We start from the raw sequence: 18,295 nt of genomic DNA on the forward strand, positions 1-18,295 counted from the left end.
GTATGTGTATCCTCACTAGGGCAGAGGTTCATGAGTAACTGCGAAGAGAAACAACAACCAGTTATTGCCATAGTACCTGGCTAGGTGACAGGTTCTCCGGTAGTGAGGGGGCCAGTGCCCGGGCTCCCACCATAGCTGTCAGTCTCCGTTGGTCACCAGTAGGGATGAGCTTCGTGTTCGAGTCGAACATACGTTCGACTCGAACGTCGGCTGTTCGCCCGTTCAGCGAATTCCGAACGTTATAGGCCGTTCGCGCCAAATTCGTGTGGCGCTCACGGCCCACAATGCACTGCGTCATCGCAGTGCATTGCTGGCTCATGATTGGCCAAGCATGCACTGTGACCCCGCATGCTTGGCCAATCACAGCGCCAGCAGTAAGGAGAGCCATGATTGGCCCCAGGCAGGATGCCTGGGGCCAATCATAGCTCAGGCTGTGTAGTACACGCCCCACACTATATAAGGCCGCCAGCGCGGTGGCCTTGTGTAGTGTGTTGGCATCTGAAGCAGTTAGTAGGTGTTCTGTGTACCTTCAACACAGTATACACCGATCGTTATCGGCCGATTTTCGATCTTGCTCTTCTGTAGTGGTTGTTGTCTGCGTGCCCTGACCGCAGTATACACCGCTATATTCACCTCACCTATATAGCTAGTGATCTATCTTTTATAATAGAGCTTGCAGTCAGTAGTGTTAGGCGCTTGTGCGTGCTGTCTGCGTGCTCTGTACCCAGTACACACCGCTATATCCACCTACATAGCTCTTCTCTATTTGAGCCATCTGCAGGAGTTATTGGAAGTTGTGTGTGCCTCCAGCACAGCACAGTATACATCTGTATGTACCCCTTTATCTCTGGTGTTCTATAATAAAGGCATCTGCAGGAGTTAGTGGGTGTTTTGTGCCTCCAGCACAATATATACCTGTATCTACCCTTTATTGCTGCTCTCTAATAGAGTCATCTGCAGGGCTTAGTGGGTGTTGTGTGACTCCATTACAGTATACCCCTTTATCTCTGGTGTTCTATAATAAAGGCATCTGCAGGAGTTAGTGGGTGTTGTGTGCCTCCAGCACAATATACACTACCCAAATGCTGTTTTACCCAACTCCTTTCAGGCCATTACCATGTCTGGAAGGCCAGCAAGGAGAGGCAGACAGGCGCGAGGCGATAAAAGAGGGCAAGCAGACTCTGTCTAGAGACAACAGTGCTGGTCGTGGACGCGGTGCATTGTCATCAGCACGTGGCCATGGGACACGCTTGTCCTTCTTTTCGGCAGCTGGACATGTTGAACCGCAACCTGCCAACGACTTGGTAGAGTGGATGACCAAGCCCTCTTCATCCTCCTCATCCTCTCTCACCCAGTCTCAGGGTACTAGCAAAGCAGCTGCCAACGCATCGTCTTCCCTCCTTTCAATGTCATCATCAGTGACTCCTTCCCTAGACCCACCACGTCCTCCTGAGGAGTCTCCTGAACCCTTTGAGCACAGTGTTGGGTACATGCTCCAGGAGAATGCCCAGTGTTTTGTAGGCTCTGATGATGACACTCAGCTAGAGGAAGGCAGTAGCGTGAATGCAGAGAGAGGGGATGCTCAAGAAGGACAGAAATCTGGCAGTCATGTTCCACAAGCTGCAGCATATTGCCAGGTTTGCTACAACACTGAAGAGGGAGGGGATGATGAGGGCACTGACTCCACGTGGGTGCCTGGTAGGAGAGAGGAGGAGGAGGAGGAGGAGGAGGAGGCACATGTCCAACGAGGCAGGATGCCCCCCGGGGGCCAGCTTAGGGGCAGCACACCGACTGAATCACACCGCAGAGCTCCGCCTGTGCAGGGCGCTGCCTCTGCGCGTTATTCTAAAAGTTCTTTGGTGTGGGCATTTTTTGAGATGAGTGCATCAGATCGCACCGCTGCTATTTGCAACATATGTCTCAAGCGTATCTCGCGTGGCCAAAACATCAGCCGCTTGGGCACCACATGCTTGACCAGACATATGTTGACCTGCCATGCAGCTCGTTGGCAAGCGTACCTCAAAGACCCACACCAAAGAACAAAGCGGACCTCTCCTTGCTCCTCATCAGCTGGCATCACCAACCCCACTAGGCCTTCAGTCCTCTCTGAAACCTTCTCTGAGAGGAATGAAGGTGTAGAATTAGGTGTGTCACAGCCAAGTGCTTCCGGGCACTCTGCTAGCAGTACACCCACGTCCAATTATAGCAGGCAAATGTCCCTGCCACAGCTGCTGGACCGGCGAAAGAAGTTCACTCCCAGCCATCCACATGCCCAGCGGTTGAATGCTAGCTTGGCTAAATTGCTAGCACTTCAACTGCTGCCTTTTCAGTTGGTAGACTCGGCCCCCTTCCGTGAGTTTGTACAATGTGCGGTTCCTCAGTGGCAGTTCCCCAAACGCCACTTTTTCTCATGGAAAGCGATTCCGGCTCTCTACCGGCATGTGGAAGGCAATGTTCTTGCTTCGCTGGACAGGGCGGTCAGCGGTAAGGCGCATATTACTGACTCATGGTCCAGCAGGCATGGACAGGGACGTTACCTGTCTTTCACGGCCCATTGGGTCACTCTTCTGGCAGCTGGGAAGGATGCAGGACAAGGTGCAGTAGTGTTGGAGGTTGTTCCGCCACCACGCCTCCAAAATGCTACTATTGGTTGTGACACACCTCTCTCCTCCACCCCCTCCTCTTCTTCTTCCTCCATGGCCTCTTCCAGTGCTCTGTCCTCAAAACCAGCGGTGCTCCGTAGGCGTTCCAGGGGCTACGCAAGTACGCAGGCAAAACGATGCCATGCCGTGCTTGCGCTGGTTTGTTTGGGGGACAGGAGCCACACTGGGGCGGATGTTTTGTCAGCTCTGCAGGGGCAGGCCGAGAGGTGGTTGATGCCACGCCAGCTTAAGCCAGGAATGGTGGTTTGTGACAATGGCACCAACCTCCTCTCCGCCCTCCGACAGGGACAACTGACCCATGTGCCCTGTGTAGCTCACGTCCCTAACCTGGTGGTGCAGCGGTTCTTGGGCAGGTACCCCGGCTTACAGGATGTACTGAAGCAGGCCAGGAAAGTCTGTGTGCATTTCCGCCGATCATTTAATGCCTGTGCTCGGCTGGCTGAGCTCCAAAAGGAGTTGAACCGTCCCAAGAACCGCCTTATATGTGACATGCCCACCAGGTGGAAATCAACGTTGGCCATGCTGCAGCGGCTGCACACGCAGCAGAGGGCCATCAATGAGTACCTGTGCGACTACGGCACTAGGACAGGGTCAGGGGAGCTCGGTTTTTTCTCACCACGCCAGTGGGGCATGATCAGGGATACATGCACTGTCCTGTCACTGTTTGAGGAGGCCACAAGGATGGTGAGCAGTGACAGTGCATGCATCAGTGACACTGTACCTCTTGTCCACCTCTTGGAGCATACGCTGCCTGGAATAATGGACAGGGAACTTGAGGCAGAACAGAGGCAGGAAGAGGAGGACTTCCTTGCCTCTCAAGGCCCCCTTTATCCAGACAGTGTTCCTGCTGTGCCACCCATCACACAGGAAGAGGATGAGGAGGAGGAAGAGGAGGAGGAGGATGATTGTGTCAGCATGGAGGTTGAGGCTGGCACTCAGCATCAGCAGCAGCAGCAGTCTTGTAGGGATGATTTACAGTCCCAAGAAACCCGTGGACTTGTACGTGGCTGGGAGGAGGTAGCTGCGGATCATGTTGTCCTTAGTGACCCAGAGGACTCCGGACCGAATGCCTCAGCTAACCTACGCTGCATGGCCTCCCTGATCCTGCAAAGCCTGCGGAAGGACCCTCGCATTCTTCCGATCAAGGAGAGGGACCATTACTGGCTGGCCACTCTCCTTGATCCACGGTACAAGGGTAAGGTTGCCGACCTTATCTTGCCATCGCAGAGGGAGCGGAGGATGAGACATCTCCGGGAGGCCTTGCAGAAAGGTCTGTGCAATGCGTTCCCAGAGACTGGGAGGTTACAAACTCCTGGTCCTGGACAAGGTGTTGCTGAGGCATCGGTCAGAAGGAGCGGTGGAGAAGGTGGCCGTCTGACTGATGCTTTCAGACAATTTTTTAGCCCGCAGCCCCAAGGTATGATCGGTTCCAGCAACCATCGCCAGCGTCTGATTTACATGGTGCAGGAATACCTAGGGGCAAGGTCAGACTTGGACACCTTTCCCACCGAAAATCCTCTGGCTTACTGGGTCTCGAGGATGGATCACTGGCCAGAGCTTGCACAGTATGCAATTGAGCTACTGGCCTGTCCTGCATCCAGCGTTGTTTCGGAACGCACCTTCAGTGCTGCTGGTGGCTTTGTTACCGATCACAGGGTGCGCCTGTCCACCGAATCAGTTGATCGACTGACCTTCATCAAGATGAATCAGTCTTGGATCACCCACAGCTACCAAGCACCTGAAGCTGATGTAACCGAATAATTTTTTTGGAAATATCACATCCCTTCAAGACTGCCTATGCTGATGCTGATGCTGAGTGACTGTCCTGTTATGTTGATTGTCTATCCTCTTCCTCCTCCGCTGATATGTTGGAAGAACATTTCTGGTTCTGGGTGATGCCATCAGCCCAATTTTGCTGCCCCTGTTTAACAGGGGCGTTTAAGTACAATTTTTGATGCAATGCTTTGCAGCAGGGCTAATTCCTGCAATAAAACTAGAGTATATGGGAGAGGTTGCAGTGTCGTGGCACCAGCACCAGTGCCTAAGGCCCAATTTTTCTGCCCCTGTTTAACAGGGACATGTAATTACAATTCTTGATATAATATTTCACAGGAGGGCCCGTTCCTGTGCCCACCCAGAGTAACTGTGAGGACTTATAGTGTTGTGGCACCAGCACCACAACCACCAAAGGTAAATTTTTCTACCACTGTTCAACAATGGCATGTAATTACAATTCTTGATATAATCGTTCACAGCAGGGCGCTCCAGCGCCCACCAAGAGTCATTTTCAGGGCTTACAATGTTGTGGCAAAACCAACACCTTGTTCCGCCATTTCTGCAGAGCATATAGGGCAGGCCCCTACTTTCAAACATCCAACTTACAAACATCTCCTACTTGCAAACGGAAGGAGACAACAGCAAGTGAGATGAAAAAAGATGTACGACAAAACAAATTATACAGGGGTGATAACCCTTCCCTATGATTTCCAAAAAGCTTAAAAATAGTTTTTTTGACTGGAGCTACACTTTAAAAATGTACCAGTTGAAAATTACAAACAGATTCAACTTAACACAACAAACCTAGGTAAGGGAGAGATATATGAGATCTGCGCTATGTGCTTGCCGGGGGCCATAGTGCTGTTGCTAGGAGTGAAACATAGCACTACCACATGGAGATTCCCCAGTGCAAAATTGGATAAAGTCTTGACACACTGCTGTCTTCAAGAGAGCACTGCTACAACTGGCAGTGTCTCCCCTGGTCTTATCCGTTCATCTTGCTGATCTACTGACAGTCTCTCTTTTCTCTCTCTGCTTCCTCTCTAGTTAGTGTCCCGCAAACTGCCTCCTATGGTGTTTGTTTCCTTCCAGGCCAGTCTCCCAAGCTCTGGCCCCAGGTAAAACCCTTCACCACCAGGGGTCCCTCAAGGGCCACTGACAGACTCCCCTCTGCACTGCTTCTCCATCTTCCACCCGACTCCCCCTGCTGGCATGGCTCATGCCTATTTAAGGACCCCTTAATTTGTAAATTCTAAAAGCCAATATAAAGGAATAGTAGCGGTAAATAAAGCACTTATGGGTTGAACCAATCTTTTATTTTTTGTACAATTCTCCTTTAAGGGGGCGTGGCAAGGGAAACAAACACCATAGGAGGCAGTTTGCGGGACACTAACTAGAGAGGAAGCAGAGAGAGAAATGAGAGACTGTCAGTAGATCAGCAAGATGAATGGATAAGACCAGGGGAGACACTGCCAGTTGTAGCAGTGCTCTTTTGAAGACAGCAGTGTGTCAAGACTTTATCCAATTTTGCACTGGGGAATCTCCATGTGGTAGTGCTACGTTTCACTCCTAGCAACAGCACTATGGACCCCGGCAAGCACATAGCGCAGATCTCATAATTCTCTCCCTTACCTAGGTTTGTTGTGTTAAGTTGAATCTGTGTCCTATGCCTGCATACTTTTGCTGATAGTTATCCCTCATTCCCATCTCAGAAAGTTGGGAGGTATGGTTGCCTTCCTGCTTCTCCTCCCAGCCAACCTGGACAGGAAGCGGGTCCTGGGACTGGATTTGATGGGAGGAGAAGCGACCAGATTGGCAGGAAGGAGAAGTCGGGGAAACCGCTGAAACTACCCGCGACCTGAATGGAGTAAGTGTGGGACTGGTGGTCTTGCGAGCAGAGCTGGTGAGCAGGCAAGTTGGGTTGGCAAGCGGGTGGGGGGGGATGATTTGTTTGCACCAGCCCCCCCCCCCCCCCCGAAAAAAATGGAGCACCAGCTGCCACTTGCTAGAACACACCGTGCATCGCAGTTTTTTTGTGTATTTGATTGTGCAGCTGCAGACTGGTCAGGGTGCCCATGCTGAATCGTATCCCCAAACATAAGTACCTACAATGGGGGAACTGTAGCTACCCAGTGTCAGCAGCCCCAGACCATGACACTCCCTCCACCGTGCTTGACTGTAGGCAAGATACACTTGTCTTTGTACTCTCACCTTGTTGCCGCCACACTCTTTGACACCATCTGAACCAAATAAGTTTATCTTGATCTCATCAGACCACACAACATGGTTCCAGTAATCTATGCCCTTAGTCTGCTTGTCTTCAGCAAACTGTTTGAAGGCTTTTTTATCCATCATATTTAGAAGAGGCTTCCTTCTGAGATGACAGCCATGCAGACCAATTTGATGCAGTGTGCAGCGTATGGTCTGACAGGCTGACCCCCCACCCCTTCCACCTTTGCCACAATTGCTGGCAGCACTCATATGTCTATTTCTCAAATACAACCTCTGGATATGATGCTGAGCATGTGAACTCAACTTCTTTGGTCGACCATGGTGAGGCCTGTTCTGAGTGGAACCTCTCCTGTTAAACTGCTGTATGGTCTTTGCCACCGTGCTGCAGCTCAGTTTCAGGGTCTTGGCACTTCTGTTATAGCCTAGACCATCTTTATGTAAAGCAACTATTCTTTTTTGCGAACCTTAAGAGAGTTCTTTGCCATGAGGTGACATTTTAAACTTACAGTGACCAGTATGAGAGAGTGAGAGCGATAACACCTAATTTAACACACCTGCTCCCCATTCACACCTGAGACCTTGTAACTCTAACAAATCACATGACACCGGGGAGGGAAAATGGCTAATTGGGCCCAATGTGGACATTTTCACTTAGGGGTGTACTCACTTTTGTTGCCAGTGGTTTAGACATTAATGGCTGTGTGTTGAGTTATTTTGAGGGGACAGCAAATTTTACACTGTTATACAAGCTGTACACTCACTACTTTACATTGTAGCAAAGTGTCATTTCTTCAGTGTTGTCACATGAAAAGATAGAATAAAATATTTACACTGTTATATTTTGATTGGTCGTGCTAATTTGGACATCAAAGTCACATTAAAAGTTGCAGACCATTCTTTTTAATGGTACCCGTTCAAATTGGTGCGACTTAAAGTCTAAGCCACTTTGAATAGGTGTCTGTACTACTTTGGTGCGTCTTTTAATGCAACTTAGATTAATTGAGTGTCAGCCCCCAAATCACACAGGTGCGACCTGAGAGTTTAAAATCACACCCTATTTGTTCCTGTGGAACTTTTCAAATCAATGCGAATCCAACTTGTAAAAAAGTTCTATTTTTGGGAATTTCTATGAGAACACTCACCTCTCCTCCCTGGTCATCAATTATTCCTCAAATCTCTCCTCCCATCCATATTCCATTCTCAGCGTATAAAAATCGCACGTTCCCGCCCACATTTCCTCTGCGTGTTTTTCCTGTAGAAACATTTATTGTGCCCAGAAGTCACACCGGAGATCAGGATTCTGAATAGAAGAGACACGGATCTGGTTGGAGAACTGCCACAGTTGGAGTGATAAACTGTCACATAATTCTGTGTATGAAGCACAACAATCATCTGACACAATGGACAGGAGGCAGATTTGCTGATCGCTGTGCTCTGGGTGAATGCAGTGGTCTCATTGCTGATCGCTGTGCTCTGGGTGAATGCAGTGGTCTCATTGCTGATCGCTGTGCTCTGGGTGAATGCAGTGGTCTCATTGCTGATCGCTATGCTGAGGGCTGATGCAGCTGTCTAATTGCTGATTGTTGTGCTCTGGACTGATGCAGCATTCTCACTGCTGATCAGCTCAGACTCTGCCCTGTGGGCTACAAAACCCATCCCCCATCTTACAGAGAAGAAGAGCACATGTTTAGAAATGAAAGCATACGATCAATTACATCACTCCCAACATTGTATTCTGTTGTATGAGAATTTTCATCTTCCTCGTGAGATCACCAAAAAATTCAGAACGAGCGCTCCTCAGATAATCTCATCGAGTGTCCCAGGCTTTAGATGTTTGAGAGATCCTGCTCCTTTAATTGTACCTCCATTGTTGGAGGAGGGGTGTGTTGAGGGGGACTTCCTAGTAACATGAGGGGACCAGCATGCCACGCCCCCTCATGGCAGGAGGCCAACCTGCTACACCAGAAGGATCCCAGCACTGAGGCCATTCAGAGGCGAATGCATCGAACACTCGTCTTCCTTCCCCAACTTACTCATCAGTCTGAGGACATGGAGGGAAACTTCCCAATCCCCCCACACCGTGATGCGGGCCCAATCCATAGGATGGTTCTGCTACACAGTGGGCCGTAACTATGGGACCCTGCCGCTAGAGGGATAGACCACCAATCCATCCCTCCACCAGAACCTCCATCACCAGCCACCACTGCTTCCAACAGGACCTCCATCTCATGCCACCACCGCTTACAACGGGACCTCCATCACTGCCCACCACCGCCTCCAGCAGGGCCTCCATCACCGCCTCCACCAGAACCTCCATCACTGGCCACCTCCACCAGAACCCCCACCACCGCCCACCACCGCCTCCATCACCAGCCACCACCGCGCCCAACAGAACCTCCATCACCGCCCACCGCCACTTCCACCAGAACCTCCATCACAGGCTACCACCGCCTCCAGCAGAACCTCCATCACCGCCCACCACCACCTCCACCAGAACCTCCATCACTGGCCACCTCCACCAGAACCCCCACCACCGCCCACCACCGCCTCCATCACTAGCCACCACCGCACCCAACAGAACCTCCATCACCGCCCACCGCCACTTCCACCAGAACCTCAATCACAGGCTACCACCGCCTCCACCAGAACCTCCATCACCGCCCACCACCACCTCCACCAGAACCTCCATTACCAGCCACCACTGCCTCTAACAGTGCCTCCATCACTGGCCACCACTGTCTCCAACAGGACCTCCATCACCAGCCACCATCACACCATCACCTCCAACAGAACATCACCAGCCACCAGCACCTCCACTAGAACCTCCATCACCACCTCCACCAGAACCTCCATCCATCACTGGCCAGTGTGATGCATCCTTCTATTCTATTCGTTTTCCCCACTGCCTGGTCTCATTGTTTGCTCATTTTGCAATCATCTGAATTAAGTACCCCCAAATCTTTTTCCTCTGTAGTTCTGGCCAACACTGTACCCCAATGTTGTACTCAATGGATTCTTTTTCACTAGGTGCATTATTTTAGAAACATTAAGGCTACTTTCACACTGGGGCGGCTTGTCCGTTAGCAGTAAATCGCCCCTAGTTTTAGCAGCGCTTTGCCATAAATTTAGCGGCACTTTTCAGACACTAGCGGGTGCTTTTAACCCCTTCTAGTGGCCGAAGAAATAGTTAAAACCGCCTGTGTTGCTGTGCTTCCGAAGCTTCCAATGGGCAGGGGCAGTGTAGAAGCGTGGTATACACCGCTCCCAAAGATGCTGCTTGCAGGACTTTTTTCCTCATCCCGCAAGCGCACCGCCCCAGTGTGAAAGCACTCGGCTTTTCACACTGGGGTGGCTTGAGAGGCAGTTTTCCATCTCTATTTTTATCGCTAAAACGCCTAAAAACTGCCTTAGTGTGAAAGGGGTCTTAGAAACACAGTGCTAGAGAAAATACAAACAAGGATGTGAATGATGACAAGTACTTGATTACGTAAGGTATGGAATAAACAAATATTCATGTAATCACAGTAAATAGGCATAAGGTGAGGCTGTTCACATATTGAAAGGCCTCAGCACAGTCATCAAAATGTTATATAAGCATTGAAAGATTATTGTGAAGAGGGCTACGGGAGGGTTAGAAAACGGTACGTGTAAAAGCAGCTTGTAATATATGAAAATTTACATTAATAAATAAAGAATTTGAAAAACAAAAAAGAGCAAAGAGAGTGGAAAAAAAGACAGGTAGGTAAAGATATGGAGGGCAAGATGTATGTATAGTGCCTTAAGAATGTATTCACACCCCTTGAAATTTTCCACATTTTGTCATGTTACAACCAAAAACGTAAATGTATTTCATTGGGATTTTATGTGACCAACACAAAATGACACATAATTGTGAAGTGGAAGGAAAATGATAAATGGTTTTCAAAATGTTTTACAAATAAAATATGTGAAAAGTGTGGGGTGCATTTGTATTCAGCCCCCCTGAGTCAATACTTTGTAAAACCACCTTTCACTGCAATTACAGCCACAATTCTTTTTGGGGATGTCTCTACTAGGGATGAGCTCCGGCGTGTTCACACAGCCCATGTGCAGAGCCCACCAGAAATTCGCCACTGCGCTGCACTAATCACAGGCAGTGAGACATTTCCCAACCTCTTCAGCCGCGCATCGGGACCATGTCTCACTGTCTGATCAGTGCAGCGCAGTGCTGACTTCCTGGCAGGCTCTGCACATGGGCTGTGCAAACACGCCCGAGCTCATTCTTAATCTCTACCAGCTTTGCACATCTAGAGAGTGCCATTTTTGCCCATTCTTCTTTGCAAAATAACTCAAGCTCTGTCAGATTGAATGGAGAGTGTTTGTGAACAGAAGTTTTCAAGTCTTGCCACATATTCTCAATTGGATTTAGGTCTGGACATTGACTGGGCCATTCTAATACATGAATATGCTTTGATCTAAACAATTCCATTGTAGCTCTGGCTTTATGTTTAGGGTCGTTATCCTGCGGGAAGGGGAACCTCCGCCCCAGCCTCAAGTCTTTTGCAGACTCTAATGCCACATATACACGATCAGACTATCTGGCAGACTTGGTTCGGCAGACCAGAGTCCGTTGTACAATCCGCCCGTGTGTGGGCTCTGGCGGACTTTTTCTTTCCAAAAGTCCGGCGGACTTAGAAAGAAGTTTTGACTCAAAATTGTCCGCCTGACTCGGCAGTCCGGCGGACAATCCGCCCGTTTGTGTGCTAGTCCGCCGGACTTTTGAAATGAACGGACTTGCCCACACACGGAGAAAAGTCCATTCATTTTGAATGCGGCTCCAGGTAGACATGACTAGTGAAGGAGTTCAATGTCGCCGCCTCCATCGGCAAGATTGACACACCTCGCTGACCCCGTCACCTGGTATGGACTTAAAGGGGAAGACCTACGCCGAAAAAACGGCGTGGGGGTCCCCCCAAAGTCCATGTCAGACCCTTATCCGAGCGAGCGCCCCCTCTCCTGAGCCGTACCAGGCCGGGTGCCCTCAACATGGGGGGGTGCTTTGGGGAAGGGGGGCCTTGCGGCCCCCACCCCAAAGCACCTTGTCCCCATGTTGATGAGGACAAGGGCCTCTTCCCGACAACCCTGGCGGTTGGTTGTCAGGGTCTGCGGGCGGGGGGCTTATCGGAATCTGGGAGCCCCCTTTAATAAGGGGGCCCCCAGATACCGCCCCCCACCCTATGTGAATGAGTATTGGGGTACCATGTACCCCTACCCATTCACCTGGTGAAAAAAAAGTAAAGAAAAAAACACAACACATGTTTTTAAAATAATTTATTGCACAGCTCCGGTGGTCTTCCGTCTTGGGGGGGTCTTCTCGCTGGACTCCTCTGCTATCTTCTGCTAGCTCTTTTACTATAGGAGGAGCCTGGCTTTCTCCGGGAATGTGACATCATAAGGGGGCAGGGTCACCATGTGACATCATCCGGTGACCCCGCCCATTGCCCCTATATAAGTTGCCGCACAACACGTCCCTGTCATTGCGGCCAGAGAGTGTCCAGTCAACATTTCAGAGAAGAAGAAGAGAAGAAGAGAAGGTGGTGGCGACGACAGAAGACCGGGCCACCGCAAGTAAAAGAGCTGTAAGAAGATAGCGGAGGCCCAGCAAGAAGAACCGAAGAGGGGGACAAGACCCCCGAAGAGGAGGACAAGACCCCCAAAGTCGGAAGAAGACCCCCGGACGGTGACGACGAAGAAGAAAGCCGGGCTCCTCCGCTAGTAAAAGAGCTAGCAGAATATAGCAGAGGAGTCCGGCAAAAAAGTCTGGTCTTGTGTGGGCAGGTCCGCTCGTTCGGAAAGTACGGCGGACCTCCGCTGCAAAGTCCGGCGGTTTGCCCGCCAGACTAAGTCTGCCGAATAGTCCGATCGTGTGTACAGGTTTTCTTCTAAGATTGCCCTGTATTTGGCTCCATCCATCTTCCTATCAACTCTGACCAGCTTCCTGTCCCTGCTGAAGAAAAGCATCCCCACAACATGATGCTGCCACCACCACGTTTCATGGTGGGGATGTGGTGTTCAGTTAGTTTTCCGCCACACATAGTTTTTAGGCCAAAAAGTTTGATTTTGGTCTCATCTGACCAGAGCACCTTCTTCCACATGTTGGCTGTGTCCTCCACATGGCTTCTCGCAAACTGAAACAGGACTTTTTATGGCTTTCTTTCAACAATGGCTTTCTTTTTCCCCCTTTTCCATAAAGGTCAGATTTGTGGAGAGCACGACTAATAGTTGTCCTGTGGACAGATTCTCCCACCTGAGCTGTGGATCTCTGCAGCTTCTCCAGTTACCATGGGCCTTTTGGCTGCTTCTCTCCTTACACGGCCTGTCAGTTTAGGTGGAGGGCAATTGTCTTGGTAGGTTTTCAGTTGTGCCATCATACTCTTTCCATTTTTGGATGATGGATTGAAAAGTGCTTTGTGAGATGTTCAAAGCTTGGGATTTTTTTTTATAACCTAACCCTGCTTTCAACTTCTCCACAACTGTATCGCTGACCTGTCTGGTGTGTTCCTTGGCCTTCACGATGCTGTTTGTTCACTAAAGTTATCTAACAAACCTCTGAGGGCTTCAAAGAACTGCATACTGAGATTAAATTACACACATCTGGACTCTATTTACTAATTAGGTGACTTCTGAAGGCAATTGGTTCCACTCGATTTTAGTTAGGGGCATCAGAGTAAAGGGGGCTGAATACAAATTCACGCCACATTTTTCACATATTTATTTGTAAAAAAAATGTAAAACCATTTAACTCTTTCCTTCCCTTTCACAATTATGACACTTTGTGTTGGTCTATCACATAAAATCCCAATAAAATACATTTACGTTTTTGGTTGTAACATGACAAAATGTGGAGAATTTCAAGGGGTATCAGTACTTTTTCTAGGCACTGTATATAAGAGTCATAGGGGATGAAATAGAAAGAACAAGAAGGGAAAGGGAAGACTAGCTCTTTTTTGATTATGTTGATGACGTTATCCTGTAGCTCTTCCTCATACCAGACTAATATTCCTCCTGACCTGAAAACCTGTTTGATGTTTCTTTCCTGTAGAATGGAGCCAGAAAACTCCCCGTAGCCAATAGGTACTGGTAATTCATTATGAGCTGGGTCCATGTTTCCAACAGGATTTGTACAGCATATCAGGGCCGTCTTTAAGGCAGGGCAAAAGGGGCAGCTGCCCTGGGCCCTGTTATTGTTGTGGGGCCCAAAGCAGCTGCCTTATACTTGCCAACTATCCCAGTTTACATTCCCTTGTCCCTTGAGGTTTTGGTCCTGTGCCGTGTCCTGATATCTGAGTGTGAAGTGCTACTACTAATGCTGCCCAGCTCTGACCTATTGTTGTGTACAGATGACTCACCTGCATACCCTGTGTTTACATGTAAATAACCGGCATTCATATGTAAATACCAGTGACATGCATATGTAAATAGCTGAGGCCAATGGCATTGATATGTAAATAAGGCCACATTCATATGTATATCATGCCCCCTTGCAGTGAGGAGATGATGTGCTGTAACCTATAGCAACCAGTGAGCAGTATTACTGTACAGTAATCTCTAGCAGCCAATCAACAAGCAGAAATCATGTGCTCTAACCTCTAGCAACTAATCAGTGAGCCTTAAGGAGTGCTGTAACCTCTAGCAACCAGTCAGTAAGCAGTAATGATATGCTGTAACCTCTGGCAACCAATCGCAATCACTGCCTGATCTGATACAGTAAACTGATTTTAAGTCTAGCTGCTATTTATTGTATGTCTCAGAGAAGGTGGAGAGCGAAATTGCATCGGGGGAGGGGTGCCCTAAGAAAATTTTTAATTAATATTAAAGACGGCCCTGCAGCATATTAAGGTCAGGCAATATTGGTTTGAAGTCAGGATCATTTAACTTGTATGCAAAGGTTGAAGCATTCAGATTCTGAGTGTTCCAACTATTGATTATTAAACGAGAAAAGAACTGAAAATGGGTCAAATAACGGTGAAGTGGTCCAATTCCTATATACTTATCAAAAAAAAGGAGTGCCATCCATACGCTGCACATAAAGGACTGCTTTGCCGTTTGTAATTTGTGGTTGGACTACAGCTTCCAGTTTTCCTTTTGGGCTTATTTCCTGGGAATGGGACAAGACAACCCTGGGTGCAAGTCATATACATGCTAATTCAGCTTGACACACACATGAAGGTGGACTTGAAACATCCAGATAGCCATTGTTTGTTCCAATTAATGTTCCACATAGAAACAAAAACCCCCCTTGCCATAGAATCCGTCTAACTGATCTGGAAGTAATTTTCAGGACATCCTGTACTTGGTTGACATCTCGATAGTATTTGAAGTACTCTTCAGACATACATATATTTTTCTAAATGGCAGGCATTTTGATCCTCAAACTTACACCTCACTAGATTGCTATATCATCAAGTTTGTTCACCCCTGATGAAGGTTCTAAATTATCAGCAACTGGAAACGCGTCGGGTGTGGGTGATATAGGACAAGCATTGTTTTAATCATATTTTGTTCTGTATATATGTTTGTTTATTTATTAATATACCAGGAGGACATTGTTTAGCCCATTTGCACTTCCTGGTAATATTATGTACATTGTGTAATTTATGAATAAAAATTGTATATTATTGTGTCCATTTGTGTCCGGAGTTGATGGTCATTTAATATCCCACCCACTCAGGGGGAAGCCTTTTTTTTATAACTATTGATTATTAGTGGTCAAGTTCCGTTTATACACCTCGTATCAATTATTTTACACGTGACAAGTGGATTATGTATGTTGGGACTATAATTGTTGTTTTGTTTAGTTCAGCGATATTAGTTTGCTGAATAATGGGCTAAGGTGGGTCCCTATCTCCTCCATGTCTCTACACTGTGGTAGCCTTGATGTCCATCTTGGGGTAAGTGGTCTCCTCCATTCCTGTGATCTGCATGGCCCTGTTCATTCTCTCTCTGTCCACCTCTCTATCATTCCCTCCAATCTTCGCATTACGTAATTCCATGTAAATGTGAATTCAGTAACAGGAGCATCAGGGGACGTTATCCGCACAGAACATCCTTCATTTCTTTAGGATATAATACTCTGTTTAATTGTGCTAACTGCAACTTTTTTTTCCCTAGGAAGCCCTGAGAGGTTTCTCTTGTGTAATTCCCAAGAAAAAACTTCCAGGCTCATCGAAGCTATTAATAGTTAGTGAATTAACTGATTGATGGTTTCCCTCATTTTGTTCATAGCACACACGCTGAATACATCCTACACATCAGCATTACTATTATAGGTCATATAGGCCACTGCATGGGTTAAGTTAACATGGACTTCCATTACTTGTGATTGTTTCAGCATCATGATCCTTATTTATTACCTTCTAGCCATGGTGGTATCAAAAGCTTTTATTTCCCATGTAGCTACTTCATTTGGTTTGTTAAGTGAAGTCCTGGAGCAATCTGTCACTGTCATCGTGTTCACTGTATAACTTTCCCATTGCTGCATGACTCCAAACCCAACACTCATTATACCTTTGTGATTTATACCCTGATTTGCAGGCAATGTCATTGTGGCCCTGAAGCTCAGTTTCCATTGATGTCTGCATATATTTGGAAGAGTTTTGTCACATCATTTCTTTTTACAATATATTGGCCATGTTAACATTGTTCACTATAGAGAGATAAAATGTATTAATGTTTTTTCATAGTTTCCCATCTAAAACATGAAACCCACTTTGTTTCTTAAAAATAAAAAACCATTGCGTAGCTTGAAGATGCATGGGGGATCATTAGATCTCTGAGTTACCCTTTTCCTTATGGAATAATTAAATTCCAAGGTGCTTCTTGAAGCAGAATTCCAGACATTTTTGCTTTGTATAGATCAGAGATGGGTTTGTCACTTTTTTATTGCTGCTTGTGTCCCTATTACACAATAGCTTTATGTAGGGACCCTGTCATAATAGTATGTAGGGAGGTGTTGCTGTTAATAACCGTCCCTGTCAGATGGGTGACCTGTCCCTACAATATCCACACACAAAATGAGTGCCAAGTCGGGGAGCCAGGGCTTTAAATAGGCTCTGCCTGATCCAAAATGGCTGCTAGAGTCACATGAGGTGGCAGCATCAAATCGGATAGCTTCCCCAGTGACCCTGGAAACCATAGTGGAACCATATTCCTCTTGACTTCCTCTCCCCCTGCAATACTGCTGCAGTTGAGTGCCACCTGCAGGGGAGAAAGTAGACTGCACCTTCCTACAACCAGTAGTGTCCCTAGATTAGATTTAGTACTGGTGGGCTATAGTCAGCCTGAGCTCTAATTGACAGTTCTACTTTCCTCTGGTATTCCCTAAGCTCAGTGTTATTTTCTTAGTTTGATTTTACCTGGTGTTGGGGAGTACCCCTGGCAATGATGTAAGCAAATACAATAACTTATTAATATAAATACGGTGTGCTGACCCTAAAGTCATATAAAAATATCAATTCGTAGTAAAAATTGTCATAAGCTGAATAAAAGTCCCAATCGTGAATAAAAAGAAAAAAAAATGTGACGTGATAAATATCCAAAATTAGATGATGAGAGTGTCTTGAAAGAAAGGTATGAAGTCCACCACCCTATAGTTTCCGGAAAGGCTTACCGGACAGCCATGACCTCCTTATCATAGGTAAGGATGAGCCAAATTTGTTTAAAGGGAACCCCACGCCAAAAAAAAAAAAAATGTAGGGGTCCCCTCCAAAATCCATACCAGACCCTTATCCGAGCATGCAACCTGGCAGGCCGCAGGAAAAGAGGGGGGACAAGAAAGCCCCCCTCCTGAACCGTACCAGGCCACATGCCCTAAACATGGGGAGGGTGCTTTGGGGTAGACCTCCAAAGCATCTTGTCCCCATGTTGATGGGGACAAGGACCCAATCCCCACAACCCTTGCCCAGTGATTGTTGGGTCTGTGGGTGGGGGAGCTTTTCATAATCTGGAAGCCCCCTTTAACAAGGGGGCCCCCAGATCCCACCCCCATGGGAATTGGTAAAGGATACATTGTATACCTAATATTTCACAAAAAAAGTGTCAAAATTAGTAAAAATGACAGGAGACACTTTGGGACAAGTCCTTTATTAAAAAAATGAAAAAATAAAAATGTCCCACTAAGTAGATCCATCTCAAGCCGCCAGACGGACCGAAAAAATAAATAAAAACAGCCGTAACAGCTCTGCCTCCATGGGAGGCTCCCGCCAAGTGACGCTTCTTCTCGTGACAGCTGTTATATAGCTGAGGGCGAGGCCACCCGATGACGTAAATGGGTGACCCGCCCCCCTGAGGCCACCTGATGTCACAGGAAGGTGGGGTCGCCCATTCACGTCACTGAGTGGCCTTGCCCTCAACTATATAACAGCTGTCATCGAGAAGAAGCGGCACTCGGCAGGAGCCTCCCATCGTGGCGGAGCTGTTGATGTGTTTTTTTCCTTTTTTCGGGCCGTTGGGCTGCATGAGGTGGATCTACATCACAGGACTTTTTTTTTTTTTTTTTTTTTATAAAGGACTTGTCCCAAAGTTTCTCTTGTCTTTTTTACTATTTTTTTATTTTTTTTTAGTGAAATGGTAGGGGTAAAATGTAC

This window comes from Lithobates pipiens, unplaced genomic scaffold (assembly GCF_037356315.1).
Source record: "Lithobates pipiens isolate NorthernLeopardFrog02 unplaced genomic scaffold, aLitPip1_a1.2 Scaffold_8, whole genome shotgun sequence".
Classification (NCBI taxonomy): domain Eukaryota; kingdom Metazoa; phylum Chordata; class Amphibia; order Anura; family Ranidae; genus Lithobates; species Lithobates pipiens.